Source organism: Lepisma saccharinum, chromosome 26 (assembly GCF_977018435.1).
Source record: "Lepisma saccharinum chromosome 26, izLepSacc3.1, whole genome shotgun sequence".
In the NCBI taxonomy this organism is placed as follows: domain Eukaryota; kingdom Metazoa; phylum Arthropoda; class Insecta; order Zygentoma; family Lepismatidae; genus Lepisma; species Lepisma saccharinum.
The window spans coordinates 24,488,097-24,505,097 of NC_139254.1; the positions used below are offsets into that span (position 1 = coordinate 24,488,097).

Sequence of the window (17,001 nt, forward strand, 5' to 3'; positions counted from 1 at the left end):
CATATGTACTTACTGAATTACAGCATGAACCCTCTTCTCAAACGTCCATTATTGCGATTATTATACATTCTATTGATAGTAAATGACTCATAGTTGCTGTTTCAGCAAAGGTACATTTGTTCACTTAATGTAATATATCCCGTTGGAAAAAACTTCGTTCATTATAATAAAAAGTCTTGCTTCCATGAAAACAAGCAACAGAGAAATGGAGTGGAGCTTTGTTTCAACAATATCCATGGACACCGAAATTACACGATCGAAATTGCAACGTATTCGCTATTCAACGACAACTGAACGAAACTTTAACCCTCGATCGCTTTCGCCCTCGGCTTTTGTTTTTGTCTTGTTATAATATTGATCGAGACGCCTACCATCTCAGCTTCACATTTACATCTCCTTTGATTTACACTTTACCGATACTCACCGCCCCTCTCCCTAATATTAATTATACCGATTTCGGTCGACACGAATACTACAAAGAATTATGGCCCGACTACACTTTTATTTACACAGACGGTTCCAAAGATGCCGACCGCGTTGGATGTGCCTTTTATGTCCCTCGATACAATGTTGTACGTCAATTTTCCTTATCGTCAGAAGCGTCTATTTACTCGGCAGAGTGCTATGCCATTTATCAGGCTTTGCTCCACGCTCGTGAAGCACACTATACGCAAACTTTAATTCTCACAGATGCCCTCAGTGTATTATTTACAATCGCTCGTTGTGGTAAGGCAGCTTATCGTTTGCAACTCTTTCCCACCTTAATTTTACAGGAGTACTTTCACCTCCACCACAACGACCAACGAGTACAGTTCACTTATGTCAAAGCGCATAGCAATCTTAATCCTTATCAAGACCTAGTGGATCTTTATGCCAAAACAGCTGTGGACGTTCCTTCCCCCTCTCCTATCCGACTTGCCTATACTGATCTTTTACCTCGGGTCAAAAAAAAAATTCATTCCCAGTGGGAAAATTGGGCTCATGCCGCAGTGGCAAAAACCACTACTTATAAATGGTTCAACGATAAACTCCTTATTCGACCCTGGTTTCATCACCTAAAAATGCCTCGTGAAGTGATCACTTGTATCCTACGCCTTAGAACGGGACACGTGACCACAAACGATCATCTGGCAAGAATTCACCAAACTCCCTCTCCCAATTGTACCTGTGGAGAACATAAACAAACCCCCACCCATTTATTTTTTCAATGCCCGCTATGGAATACACAACGTCAGGCACTCTTTCACAGACTCCTTCGAAAAAAGGTTCCATTTCCTCTCTCCTTGCCCTCTTTACTTTCATCACCTTCCCCCTCTATTATGTGGATTCTCTATGGATTTGCTCGACAGTGTGAACTTCGCTTTTGATATCATGCCTCATCATTGCAGTGTTATAGTGACAGTGAAGTGAAGTGGAACAAAATATTGTGCTGTTTATACTAGTGCGCGAATTTCCAGCCCTCAATGTTTTCAGACCGTTGCCCAAGACTGCTACCATACAAGCGGTGAGGGGCATGAAGAAGAAGAAGAAGAAGAAGAAGAAGAAGTAGCAAATCCATTGCTGTACGCGACCGTTTCCTATATATTTTATTCATTACAGGTTGGTGCAACTAATTTCTGATTATTATTAAATCCCATAGTTTGTAAAGCATTTCAATTCTATGGTTCTTGAGTGAGATATCTGCATTAAAATATGAGTTGAAAGTATTGGAAATAGACAAGCATTGCTCCCGTTACACTGATCGACAATGGAAGCTTTGCACAAAAACAAAAGTAGCCTTTTTGTGGAATGGCTCGTATTATGTAGGTAGGGGAATTTAACTGAAACCCTATGCAATGGATGATATTCAGCGAACTTCCCCCACAATTCATTGCGCGAAATCACGCTCCGCCGCCATATTTCGAGCAAACATATCAGATCCTGCGTTGAAAACATGGTGGATAAGCATTGTGCGTATGATCTTTGTAGAAGTGATTCAAGGTATGATTATTATGATCATGTAAGGAATATGTACGCATATAATATTACAAACTTCTCGCTGTAAGAAGGCTTCTCATTTGGGACGTGAAGTTTTCGTTGTATTTTTCCGTAAATTTCGATGTTATTTTTTACTGCAATTCGGTGCTATTTTTCGCGTTGTAGCGCAAAATTCAGTGTTATTTTTACACGCATTTTTACTGTTCCTTATGTGCTTAAGATTTTCACATTGTTTTAATTTTGAAAAATTGAGACACATTTTAGTTTTAATAACCAAAAGAAAAAATATGGCTTACCTTTGTAAGAAACGACCAAATTTCTTCCATTTGAAAAACTATTTCATCTCATCAGACACTAAATATGAAATGTTTATTGAATGATAACAACTAGATCTTTGGACACACTCGTACACAATGCCAAAAGATCCCTCCGAGACCTCAAAATACCGTTTTGTGTACACAAACACGCGTCGCCCCGAAACACAATAAGTGCTTCTGCCTGAAAATTTTCTCGTTCCTACAGAATTATATTTCAGGAGGAGGTTAAACGCTGTCAGTCATGTCTGCCCCAAACTGCGATAAATGAGGCCTGACAATCTCTTTAAAATTGAACTGTTACCTCAGCAGGCCTTTGGAACAAGTTGCCACCTGAAATTCATGTCTCTTCCCCAATTGTGACGTTCAAAAAATTGTTAAAGTTACACATAATATACAATGAAAATTAAATGTTTGATTTCCCTAATAATATGGCGGGTGCAGAGAATGATAGAAGGACGTAAGGCACAAAAATTATTTAGCTTAATAGTTAAGATGAATTATCGTCAAAGTATATCGTTTTGGACTGAGTTTTAAGTATGTGTAATATTGGACTGTGCTTAAGAAAGTGTAGTGTTATGTATTTGCTTGTACGTGTGTAAGGGCAAAAATATGTATGTGTGTGTGTGAGTGTGTGTGTGCCTGTATCTATAGGTTAGATTACCTTTCTTATATGTAATTTTTCTTTGTATTATTTATTTCTCTGTAATTTTTATATTTTTTCTTTCTTTTTTTCCAATATTTTAATTATTTCATATTCAATTTTTTTTGTAAACATGGCCAAGTGGAAGAAAAGGCTCCACCGCCTTAACTTCGCCATGTAAAAGAAGACGAAATAAATAAATAAATAAATAAACTGTCACCAGCTAGACTACAAATGACATATCTAATAGCTCTTCAGGTAGTTCTTTTTTAATAGAAGTAGTGTTATTCCCTGTTTATAAGGCATTTTTCGCGTTAAAGTGCAAAATTCGGTGTTTGTGGAAAAAGGCATAATTCGCGTTATTTCGCGATTACGGAACACCGAAAACGTGCCTCCTTTGCCTACCCAAATACATTTTAAACGCTTTATTTTGCTTTCCTCAACTTTTCGATGTTATCTTTAAAACTAAAACTTCACGTCCCTACTTCTCATACACTTTCCTTAAAACGTGTGAATCTGTTTGCCCGACATCATGCTGTTTCCTCCCAAAGTTCATTGCGTAATTACGTCAAGTTGAATATCATCCATTGTTAAATATATTCCCTCTATGTAAAGACCTTGTATTTCACAATCGCGATAACACCGAGAAACGTTCATCGTTGCCCGTGATACCATAGAAGTGGATACAATCACATGCTAATCATATTTTCAGGCACTGATAAATAAACTCTGGATTTTTATGTAATACCTATCAAAGTACAAAATATGTACATAAATATGTTGATAAAATATGTACATAAATATGTATTATCAAAAGGATATGTAGTATCAAAGAATATGTAATATTAATAATAATCGAGTATCCAAGCAATTTCAAGAATTGTGCTAGATATTTATTTCATTTAAACATATTCAACATAATTTTAAGGACATAAGTTGTTCAAATTAAAATTTGCATTAAATTTATAAACTTAAAAAAGCACAGCAACGTGCATATATTTAAGAAACCAATCTTGTCAACTATTAATTACTTTTCACATCGCAAATTATTGTAGAACATGTAAATATGTAAGAGAGCTATTTGTAACTTTCGAAACAAATTGTAAATAAAAAAGTGTCTACAGAAAGAACAATCGAATGAAAATACATACAGTGAGTCACATAATTATTCGGACACACAGTAAATTTCTAACGTTTAAGAGCGGGAAGGGAGTGAAATCTGTGTACAGCTTTGAAGTTGATTTTCGTTTAAAAAATGTCATGTTTAGCACAAAATTGGACGATAAAAAGTTAAAAAAAGAACATCAGCAACAATATAACGAAGGATGAATCCCTACCGTTGCAAAAATAGTGCCACAAAATTATTCGGACACATAGTAAATGTTAACATAAGTTTGCGATACAGTGACAATTTCGATTTACGGATTGATTGATACTCTGTTCATATATATTAACTCTGGTTTCCTGTAGGTTTCTATAGCAATTACGATCGCGTTTTGTTTAACAAAGTTGTGATATAAAACATTTTCTATGTAGAAATGGGGCGAAGAGGAAAGGAAAGTTCATTTGAACAACGTCAGTTAGTGGTATGGCACCACGCTAAGGGTAAAACTTACCGTGCAATTGCCTCAATGTTGAAAATGAAAAAAAGTACAGTTGCAGATATTATTAAGCGATTTAAAGATGAAGACAGGATCGAGTCCCACGGTCATACAGGGAGACCAAGAATTTTTTCCCCCAGAGAAGAGACAGTAATCGTGAGGAAAATTAAAAAAAAAACCAAAGATGAGTGCTCCAATGGTGTGTGCTGAGGTAGTTGAGGAGTGTGGAAAGCATAGTCATCCTGAAACTATACGAAGAGTGCTCAGAAGGGCAAACTATCATGGCCGTGTAGTCAGGAGAAAGCCATTTGTAAGTAAGCCAAACAGGACAAAAAGACTGGTGTTCGCAAAGGAACACTTAGAAAAGGATCAGACATGGTGGAATCGGGTAATTTTCACTGACGAGAGTAAATTCAATATTTGTGACTCAGATGGGAGGGTAACAGTGTGGCGTAAACCAAATGAGGAGCTCCGAGGGAAAAATTTGCAAGCAACAGTGAAGCACGGGGGTGGTCACGTAATGGTTTGGGGCTACATGTCGGCTCAAGGCGTTGGTAAATTGGCTTTCATCGAACAGACAATGGACAAGTACCGTTACCTTGACATTCTGAAGTCAAATCTAAAGAATAGTGCTGAAATGATGGGCATTCTTTGTAACTTTATGTTTTATCAAGATAATGACCCGAAGCACACTTCCCGCGTAGTACAAGAATGGTTATTGTACAACTGCCCAAAAGTGCTCCATCCTCCACCGCAGTCTCCAGACTTGAACGTCATTGAGCACCTCTGGCGTAAGTTGGAGAAAGAAGTGAGGAAGACACCTATAACCTCGAAGGCAGACCTAAAGGAAAGACTTCAACATGAATGGGCCAACATATCGCCAGTGTACACCAGAAAATTGGAAGAAAGTATGCCAAATCGTTTATCCGAGGTGTTAAAAATGAAAGGGATGCCTACCAGATACTGACATTTCTGTTCGTTGATTTTGAAGCGTGTTTTCCTGTTTCTCCTTCCATGTGTCCGAATAATTTTGTTTAACCTACAAAAAATGTTTGTTTTGTTTAATGAAAATATTCTACTAATATATTATATTAAATATAATTGAAGATAATTAACAGTGTGCTCATATTGTGTTTTGTTTGTTAAATAAATACTAAACATTTATCATCGTATTATATCACGACTACGTCAGTAAATATTCAGAAATCTTATCTGTCCGAATAATTATGTGACTCACCGTAGCTACTGTGTTACTTTTTGTACAAGGGAACATATTATGTAACTCGCTAGATACAGGAAAGTAGTTCTTTTGTCCACCCATGCTAAGTATTTAGGTGTTTTGCTTAAACCTAAAAGCGAAAGGAAAATATGTAACCAGAAGGAGGGAGGAAGAAACTCCATATTCTTTTTGTCATCAGCTTGTCTTTCGATTGGCAGTCAATTTTAGGTGATCGTAAGCACTATGCATATCATTGATTAGAAAACATGACATCACATGAGATACAAATTTTCTTCTTCATAATTCAGAGATAGAAAATATTGGAAATAGGTTAAAGATAGGAAAAATTACAGAAATATGTTGTTTTATGTAAAGTAAATTAGCAAATATGTAAAATATGTAATATTCTGACAAATATGTAACATAAAACTTATGCAAAATCATGTCAGTCATATAATTCGTTGACATTTTTCCATTCCAAGGTATGTATCTAGAAAGGAATAGAATATGTAATTACATACAAATTCGGGTTTTACTGATACACAATAACATTTTTACAGAAAAGAAACAGCTGTTCTTTAGTGATTTCGATGTGCTGACTTGGAAAAATATATTTTTAACGATTGGCTCTTGTTTTCATGTTACACAGTAAAACATTACTGTACATAAACCGCCTTGTATGCCTTTGATCTTTTGCACTTGCGATAACATCACAGTCTACGCCTTCTGTAATTGGAGGCTTAATTCTCTGTAGTGGTGCAAAGAATAATAATTAAATAACATTTTGACAAATGTAGTATCTTATGAATGTATTCGTCAAAATTAATGCACATAGTGACAGGTACATTCTAAGTTTTTTTATTTCAGTATTATTTTCCATTAACAATTTTCCAACACGTTGTTTTTTCCCCTTTCACCAAAAATTGTGTCACACCCTTGGTTGAGAAATAGGCTTGCCAACTCTCTTGGAATCGAACTCTCTCTCTTCTGGTCTCCCGGAATAAGGAGATTTGGTATTATTATATATTCTTTTACCATTACATTCTTATAGTATTTCAATTTGATGAAATCTGTTATGGATCACAGCTTCAGAAGAGTCTGTGTATCTGTATATTAATTTTGTTTTGTTTACATACAAGCATAACCACAAACAGATAACAGAACGGATGTCCCCAGAATTTTTCTAGAGGGGGGGGGGGAAACAAGGTATTTTTTTCCAAAGAGGGGCATATTCCAGAGGCGTCTCGTGAACGCATGCGTCAATTGTGGGAAAAAGGACAGCTTGCTCTGCGACAACATTCATGAGCATAGTTACATTCTAATTTCTTCACATAGGATTGGATTGGATTGGATTGATTTGTTGTTTTAAGTCCACTTTATGCACAGTAAGGCTAATCGGGACTGGACCTACAGTTTAAAGTGGGATCCGAACCACTATGAGCCTCCACCCGGAATCGAACCCGGGATCCCTTGATTACAAGGTGACGACGCTTCATATAGCAGAAGTATTTATTTTACACGAGAGCGCTGAACTAAGCTTATATTACATTTCTTGGATCTGAAGTCACGCATGCATGCATGTGCGAAAATAATTATTACTTTGTTTCACTTCAGTGTAATATAAGCTTAGTTCAGCGCTCTCGTGTAAAATAAATACTTCTCCTATATGAAGACATTAGAATGTAGAAACGCTCATGAATGTCGTCGCAGAGCAAGCTGTCCTTTTTCCCACAATTGACGCATGCGTTCACAAGACGCCTCTGGCATATTCCCAATAATAGTCTCACCGCCTTAATATACAGGGTGGCTCAATAAGTCACTTAACACCCCCGGTACAAGCCCACTGCAGCGCGCAACATGGAAATGGTGATGACCAATCTTTATCAGGCCAAGGGGGAACCACATTGACGCCACCCACACGGTCGGCGGCCATCTTGATGTCCGCCATCTTGAATTCAACTTCAGAATTTTAAATGGGAAGGGGGTCGTGCGACATATCAAAATGGGCTAGAATTTCGCGAGAAATGCAATGGTGAAGGTTTTTTCGACGTATCTTTAACCAGTAAAAAGTTATGACTGAATTCTTGTACCAATTTGCTCCTTTTCGAGGTGTTAGAAAAATGCCTTAAAATTTGTTTAGCGCATCGGTAATGCATCGAGATCAAAGTGACGTCTAGGGAGAGACGTTCGCATGCCATTGCACACGATTTTAATCGGATACATCCAGGAAGAGCTGCTCATTATGAATGGTTGTCGCGAACAATTTACAGTGTGACGCTTCCATTGAATTAAAAGTCCTTCACAGTGACAAGGCTAATGTTTATGTTCAGAAGGAAGTTTATAAACAGAATATTCGATGCGTTTTATCTGATAACCCATTTTCGACAGATCAAAGCTGAATGGTTATTGTTGGTAAGTTAATGGTGTGGCGTGCTGTGTGGAACACGATGGGTTAGTCAATTTTCCATCAACGGAACCTTAAATGCTTAGGGCTACTTGGATTTGTTAAATAAACAGTTTTTTTCATCCTTGCTTATGGAAGAAGGTACTTTTTACAGAGTTTTTTTCAATAGGGAGGAACACCAGAACGCTATGGGAACGTCGTGAAGCAGTTTCTGTCCAAAGTTAGTTATCAGATGACAAGGGTCACATATTCTGTTTATGAACTTCCTTCTGAACATAAACATTAGCCTTGTCACTGTGAAGGACTTTTAATTCAATGGAAGCGTCACACTGTAAATTGTATCAGATGACAAGTGTCACATATTCTGTTTATGAACTTCCTTCTGAACATAAACATTAGCCTTGTCACTGTGAAGGACTTTTAATTCAATGGAAGCGTCACACTGTAAATTGTTCGCGACAACCATTCATAATGAGCAGCTCTTCGTGGATGTATCCGATTAAAATCGTGTGCAATGGCATGCGAACGTCTCTCCCTAGACGTCACTTTGATCTCGATGCATTACCGATGCGCTAAACAAATTTAAGGCATTTTTCTAACACCTCGAAAAGGAGCAAATTGGTACAAGAATTCAGTCATAACTTTTTACTGGTTAAAGATAGGTCGAAAACACCTTCACCATTGCATTTCTCGTGAAATTCTAGGCCATTTTGATATGTCGCACGACCCCCTTCCCATTTAAAATTCTGAAGATGAATTCAAGATGGCGGACATCGAGATGGCCGCCGACCGTGTGGGTGGCGTCAATGTGGTTCACCCTTGGCCTGATAAAGATTGGTCATCGCCAATTTCAAATTCCATGCCGCAGTGGCCCTGAACTGAGGGTGTTAAGTGACTTATTGAGCCACCCTGTATATATTATCACATTGAAGTTAACATGTTCCTGCAACGCCCTCCTAATAATAAACATAAATGACTGACTGAAATAAAATTAGGCCTATACATGTGAAATATATACTTTTGGGAACATTCATTTTCCAAAGGCCACGGCCCCGGCTTTCCCCCTTTCCGGACGTCCATAAGAGCTGATTTTCAGAACATTTTAATCTGAAGGGTTTGAAGGCTGTAAAGAAATCTCACGGAATTTTATTTTTTATTGCTATTGATTACAAATCATATTAAAACTTTAAACCTGGTAACCAAGCATTAGCTCAAATAGAGCATAGAAAACGATTGTTTATTAGAGCTATTTTAAAAAGAATTCTGAATTTACAATTACCAAAGACTGCCATGCATTGTTGCTTATTAGAGTTGCTAAAATCTGAATCACACGTTTTGGTTAATATAGATGAATAAGTTACTTTTGCAATTTTCAGCTAAAGTCAGAAGCAAACTTGAGTTAACTGTGCGTACTGTACTGATTGATTCATTTGCCTTATTTTACTTCGCTTTTTGCGCCACCTTTGGTAAATTGGGAAGATGGGGATGAGTGATGATATGATGAAACTGATGAATGGACATTCACAACCATCCATGCCAAGGCCGGAATTTCAACCCGGGATCCCTGGCGCCGTAGCGCGATGTGCTAACCACTCCGCCACTGGAGCCGGCGTACGTATGGTATTTTAAGCCACTGTGCGAATTAAGCCATTTGCTTTGGGGGAGGGGATGGCCACTCAGACCAGGTACGTATCTAGAAAAATAGTAGTAGTAGTTGTAATGTTTAAATTAATTATAATTATGTTAAATTAATTAAAATAGTATTAATTAAATATTCAAATGGATTAATATTATATTGTTATTAAATGAATAAGTGAAAAAGGACGTTATAAGGATAATGAGATAACAGCATGTATTCATTATCTAGCTTTCGTATAGTTAATGTCGCAAATTTTGTAAAAAAAAATGACCCTGGCAAGGAAATGAATGTAAAATAGATAAAGGAATGAATGAATCTATTGAATAATAAAAAAGTATATTAGATCCAGATGACGAAAATTAAGATTCCCGGTAATATTTTAAGCGTATTATTCTAAGTATAGTAATAAATCATCTATGGAAGTGTAACTCAAACTCGCATGATCTCAATATAATGCTTGCCTTCCAAAAGTAATAAATAACCCTCTATTAGACAAGTATATTTTCATTATTTAATATTAGATATTTTATTATTTCATTATTTTCATTATTTAATTTCGGTACTTAGTAAGTCTTTCGGGGGTCCTTGTCAGGCATTCGGCGTATTTGTGATTTCATTTTGAAAGGTAGATTTTTTTTTGGATGTGCAAATTTGTACATATGTTACCAATCCATAAACTAAACTATTACCTTGCGGTTCTAAGTACCTAAGAACATTAGTTTTAACATAGGTCACTAAATCGTCTAACATTTACACGTAATTCAGAAACACTTAGTTTTTTTTAGTTTTTTTTAAAGAAAACAAAAAACAACCCCATACATAAAAAGATCTATCGAACTAAAAACACCGAAAATTTGACCAAATTTCTATTGCCAGGTTCAAACCTAACGCCCGTCTAACCTACCTACAAGTTTTTTTGTGAATACTTTAAGACATGTACAGGGTGGCTCAATAAGTCACTTAACACCCTCAGTACAAGGCCACTGCGGCATGGAATGTGAAAATGGCGATGACCAATCATTGCCTGGCCAAGGGGGAACCACATTGACGCCACCCACACGGTCGGCGGCCATCTTGATGTCCGCCATCTTGAATTCAACTTCAGAATTTTAAATGGGAAGGGGTCGTGCGACATATCAAAATGGGCTAGAATTTCACGAGAAATGCAATGGTGAAGGTTTTTTCGACCTATCTTTAACCAGTAAAAAGTTATGACTGAATTCTTGTACCAATTTGCTCCTTTTCGAGGTGTTAGAAAAATGCCTTAAAATTTGTTTAGCGCATCGGTAATGCATCGAGATCAAAGTGACGTCTAGGGAGAGAAGTTCGCATGCCATTGCATACGATTTTAATCGGATACATCCATGAAGAGCTGCTCATTATGAATGGTTGTCGCGAACAATTTACAGTGTGACGCTTCCATTGAATTAAAAGTCCTTCACAGTGACAAGGCTAATGTTTATGTTCAGAAGGAAGTTTATAAACAGAATATTCGATGCTTGTTATCTGATAACCCATTTTCGACAGATCAAAGCTGAATGGTTAGTGTTGGTAAGTTAATGGTGTGGCGTGCTGTGTGGAACACGATGGGTTAGTCAATTTTCCATCAACGGAACCTTAAATGCTTAGGGCTACTTGGATTTGTTAAATAAACAGTTTTTTTCATCCTTGCTTATGGAAGAAGGTACTTTTTACAGAGTTTTTTCAATAGGGAAGAACACCAGAACACTTATGGGAACGTTATGAACCTGTTTTTGTCCAAAGTTAGTTATCAGATGACAAGGGTCACATATTCTGCTTATGAACTTCCTTCTGAACATAAACATTAGCCTTGTCACTGTGAAGGACTTTTAATTCAATGGAAGGGTCACACTGTAAATTGTTCGCGACAACCATTTATAATGAGCAGCTCTTCATGGATGTATCCGATTAAAATCGTGTGCAATGGCATGCGAACTTCTCTCCCTAGATGACACTTTGATCTCGATGCATTACCGATGCGCTAAACAAATTTTAAGGCATTTTTCTAACACCTCGAAAAGGAGCAAATTGGTACAAGAATTCAGTCATAACTTTTTACTGGTTGAAGATACGTTGAAAACACCTTCACCATTGCATTTCTCGTGAAATTCTAGCCCATTTTGCTACGCCCCTTGTGGGTACGTACTTACATGTTATTTACCACGGCTACAGATATCTTAATCTCAGGGGATAGGTTCTTTGTTTGAGAATTCCAAATAAGAAAGCGTTTTATAGCCAAGAGGATATAGTAAAATGCGGATCTATATTCTGAGAACTTGACAAAATACAGAGAAAATATATGTATATGTATAATCGAAAAGGCTTCTTGTTCTTTTAAATGGCTTCTTCTTCTTTTAAAAGGCTTCTTCTTCTTTTAATATGGAAAAAGCTTCTTCTTTTCTTATGGAAACGGCTTCTTCTTCTTTTAAAAGGCTTCTTCTTCTTTTAAAAGGCTTCTTCTTCTTCTAAAAGGCTTCTTCTTATTTTAATATGGAAAAAGCTTCTTCTTTTATTATGAAAATGGCTTCTTCTTCTTTTAATATGGAAATGGCTTCTTCTTCTTTTTCTTTGAATTTCTTCTTCTTTTATTAAAGCGTAATCTTATTTATGTGCTCGCTTTCCCCCCGCTTCTTTGTCAAACAATACAAGCTATACTTGTAGAAAGAGTAGGGTCGACTAAACTGACAATAGCGCCACCTCCTATTTGACGACCAAAGGGGAATAACCAGGATCGCTAATAACGAGCGCTGCCAATGGCCCAGTGCGACTAATAAAAAGCGCAACCGAAAAGTGCTTCGGGGCGTCTAATTTGACACAGCGCCACCGGGGAACGGACAAATGCAAAAGCTGACGATGTTCTCCTCGTCAGAGAATCAAAAAGAAATTGAGATCCATTTCTGAATTCGTTTGCTCCCTTAATAACTTTCCTAAACGTTTCATATGCGGCTATATTCTTAATTCTTTCAAATTACTGTATACAACATTTTATTCACTCCTTCTATAATTTTTATACTCTTCCTTTATATATTTTTTATTTACTATAATATATATAATCGCTCTTCTCCGCTCCTAGTTTGTACAATGAGCTCTGCTCTCCTTTATATGGCGTGCTGCCATCTATCGTCGCTTCCGAGAAACCATTCCTCCTTGCAACTTTCATTGTGTCGTGTGAAACTGGCACGTGACACAATATCCCCCTCCTTGAGGATAAAAATTTATATATTGGAAAAAATCTTTTGGAAATAGATAAATTTTTCCACTTTCTCTACATCTCGTTTGACTTTTCTCATTGGTTCTCATTTCTACAGCTTACATTTGTTTTTCACTTTCACTGTGAAATTATATCTCCTGGCATGCAGCATTTTTCCTCATCTCTCTATTTCTCTCTTCTTTCTATTTTCGTTTCTAAATATCTTATCACCACGTTCCGGAAATATTCGTGACCTCTTAAGTTATTTTTAGATACAAAATATAATTCTTCAATAGTTCATCTCCTGCAAGTCTGCTCGTCTAATCTCTCCAAGATAGTCTTTACCTGACGATGTCCTGCCAAATTAGTAATTTTCGTTTCACCCTTTTCTTCTTTCAGCAATCTCTCTACAGATTATCAGTTAGCTCAGATTTTTCCGTTTCAAAGAACTCTCTCTCTCTTCTCTAAGTTGACCATCTAAGTGTTTTTATCAGCTACAATAATTCTTCACATCAGCCTGAATTTCATATCAGCATGTATCTAGATATATTTATTTTCTGGGATTACAACCCATTCTCGGAATACAACCGATTCTTCTTTAACTTCTGGGATTACAACCCATTCTCGGAATACAACCGAATTTTCTTTATCTTCTGGGATTACAACCCATTTCATTTGCACTTTTCTAAATACACGATGACTTTTAATCGTCTAAGCTTACAAAGAATTCATTTTACTGATACTATTCGATCTTCTTTCATATTGTCTTCTCCTTTTTTCTGAGAGTTTTCTTCATAATTAACTTCCCTCTGTGCTTAACTGTTCTATCTTCTTTCTCTTCTGTTCGTATATTGAAAAGTTTACTTCCATTTTCCATATTACTTTCTTTGGCATCTTTCCTTTTACAGGTTTGATCTTTCACTATCAGTCTCTTTGTTCAATGGTGGTGGTGACATAAATTAGCAGTCATTATTCTTTCTTGAGATATGACTTGCAGAATAGAAATTTTCCTCCAACGATGACTATCATATCTATATATCTTCTTACAGGAACTAACATTAAAGAACTAAAATTTTCTTCCTTCAAATAGATCACTAATAATTCCACGAATTTTTCTTCTGGTGAACTGGAACTTTCTCAGACAACTTTCATTATTCTAGAAACGTGCGCTTGCCAGTCTGTAAATCATAACATCTCCTTCCTTTGCACTAGTCAGTCTTATTTGTTTCTTCCAATTCTTTCAAATACTCAATGCTTGTCACTATCTTGTTTTCTTTCTCTTCCTCTTTTTCTTCTCTTTCTTCTATTTTCTTTTCTATTCTTCTCAAGATCCTTCTTCATCCTCTTCCAACTTTCTTCCAGTAAAGAAATTACTTTCATTTCTCTCTTCTTCCAATCTGGTTTCTGCCAAGTCTTCTTCTTATGTTCTACATCTTCATCAAATGCATGTTCTCCTTGTCTTTTCCGTCTCGTCTTCTTCTTTCTTCTCTTTGGCGAAGTAGCATATAAATCCATTTGATCTATGTCGACTCTTCTTAGCGTATTCTTAACTTTCTTCAGGTTCCTTTCTATTTTTAATTTCTTTCTCTTCATCTTCTTCCATGTCTTTACGTGAATATATCTAAATCTCATTTTACTTCTCTTTCTTCTTTGTTTACATCTTCTGCTCGGCTTATGCTTATTTTCTTCCTCCGTCAGAGACTCGTCACAGGAACTTTCTTCTTTTATCTTCATCTCGACATTGATCTCTTCATCATTACATTCACAACTAAATTTTTCACCCCTTTCTATTCCTCTTTCTTCTTCTTCTATTTTCTTATCTTCCTCTTCTTTGACCTCTTTAAGTTTCTGAGTGGTTTCTTCTCTTAACTTTATAGCTACTTCTTCTATCTTACCGTCATGCTCGTCATTGGAGCTTTCCTTTTTCATCTTCCAACTTCTATATTCTATAAGGACCTTCGCTTCTTCTATCTTGTCTTCGTTTTCTGTTATTCTGGAACCATCTACTTCTGTCTTGCTGTCATCTTTTTCTGTTCTAGAAACGGCTAATTCTATCTTGTCTTCATTTTCTTCTGTTCTTGAAACCGATACTTCCATCTTGTTTTCGTTTTCTTCTATTCTGGAAACATCTACTTCTGTCTTGTTGTCATTTTCTTCTGTTCTCGAAACCGATACTTCTATCTTGTTTTCGTTTTCTTCTATTCTGGAAACATCTACTTCTATTTGAGATTTACTTTCGACCAGCTTTCTCTCCAAACATTCGTTTCTTTGTTTATTTTCCTCTCTGAGATTCGAAACCTCCTCTTCTATTCTTCTATTTGTATCTAAACTTGTACTCTCGATTAACAACGTTGTTTCTTCTATCTTGCTTTCCAACGACTTTCTATTTCCTTCACACGTTTCATTCAATCTCAAGAACATCTCATGGGTTTCGGATCTCGATGCTTCCAATTTCCTGCTGTTTTCCTCGAGCCTTTCTTCCATCTTTTTATTACTTTCTTCTAATTTTTCTTCTAACTTTGTATTATTCTCATCAAACTTCTCTAATTTTCTAATATTTTCGTCCAGCTTTTCTTCTATCTTTCTATTGTTTTCATCCGCCTTCCTACTACTTTCATCTATCTTTTCTTCGAGTCTTCTGCTATTTTCTTCCATCTGTGTTTTTAATTCTCTGCTATTCTTTTTATTACTTTCTTCTATCTGCATCGATAACTTCTGGAACATTTCTATCATGTTCACCTCTTCTGTCTTCTTTGGTTTTTCCTTCATTTTTTCTTCTTCCTTTTCTCTTTTCTTCTCTTCTTTTTCATTTATTCTTTCTTCCTTGCAATTTTTGCATACGTAATCTCCTCTTTCACTTATTCCTACGTATTTTTCTCTTCTTATCTTCTCACATAGCCAATGTTTCATTTCTTTGCATGAGCTGCATATGATAGTTTCTTCCTTATTTCCCTCTTTTCCACAGCAGTTTAATATTTCCTTTCTGTCTTCCATTTCCTCCATTATAGTTTCTCTGTTCTCGCCTTCAATTTTATTTTCTTCCTCCATTTTGGCTTTCTCTCTCTTCGCTTTCTTATTCACAATTTTGCTAGCCGCAACGTTGGTCGCCACTAATGCTACGCCCCTTGTGGGTACGTACTTACATGTTATTTACCACGGCTACAGATATCTTAATCTCAGGGGATAGGTTCTTTGTTTGAGAATTCCAAATAAGAAAGCGTTTTATAGCCAAGAGGATATAGTAAAATGCGGATCTATATTCTGAGAACTTGACAAAATACAGAGAAAATATATGTATATGTATAATCGAAAAGGCTTCTTGTTCTTTTAAATGGCTTCTTCTTCTTTTAAAAGGCTTCTTCTTCTTTTAATATGGAAAAAGCTTCTTCTTTTCTTATGGAAACGGCTTCTTCTTCTTTTAAAAGGCTTCTTCTTCTTTTAAAAGGCTTCTTCTTCTTCTAAAAGGCTTCTTCTTATTTTAATATGGAAAAAGCTTCTTCTTTTATTATGAAAATGGCTTCTTCTTCTTTTAATATGGAAATGGCTTCTTCTTCTTTTTCTTTGAATTTCTTCTTCTTTTATTAAAGCGTAATCTTATTTATGTGCTCGCTTTCCCCCCGCTTCTTTGTCAAACAATACAAGCTATACTTGTAGAAAGAGTAGGGTCGACTAAACTGACAATAGCGCCACCTCCTATTTGACGACCAAAGGGGAATAACCAGGATCGCTAATAACGAGCGCTGCCAATGGCCCAGTGCGACTAATAAAAAGCGCAACCGAAAAGTGCTTCGGGGCGTCTAATTTGACACAGCGCCACCGGGGAACGGACAAATGCAAAAGCTGACGATGTTCTCCTCGTCAGAGAATCAAAAAGAAATTGAGATCCATTTCTGAATTCGTTTGCTCCCTTAATAACTTTCCTAAACGTTTCATATGCGGCTATATTCTTAATTCTTTCAAATTACTGTATACAACATTTTATTCACTCCTTCT

At 36.4% G+C, this 17,001-nt stretch overlaps 1 protein-coding gene across 2 annotated transcripts in view; it reads right to left on the reverse strand.

The window, feature by feature from the left end:
• The window catches only part of LOC145979567 (peroxisomal leader peptide-processing protease), a 606,981-nt gene that overhangs the window by 274,991 nt on the left and 314,989 nt on the right, over positions 1 to 17,001 (reverse strand). The window lies entirely within an intron of this gene.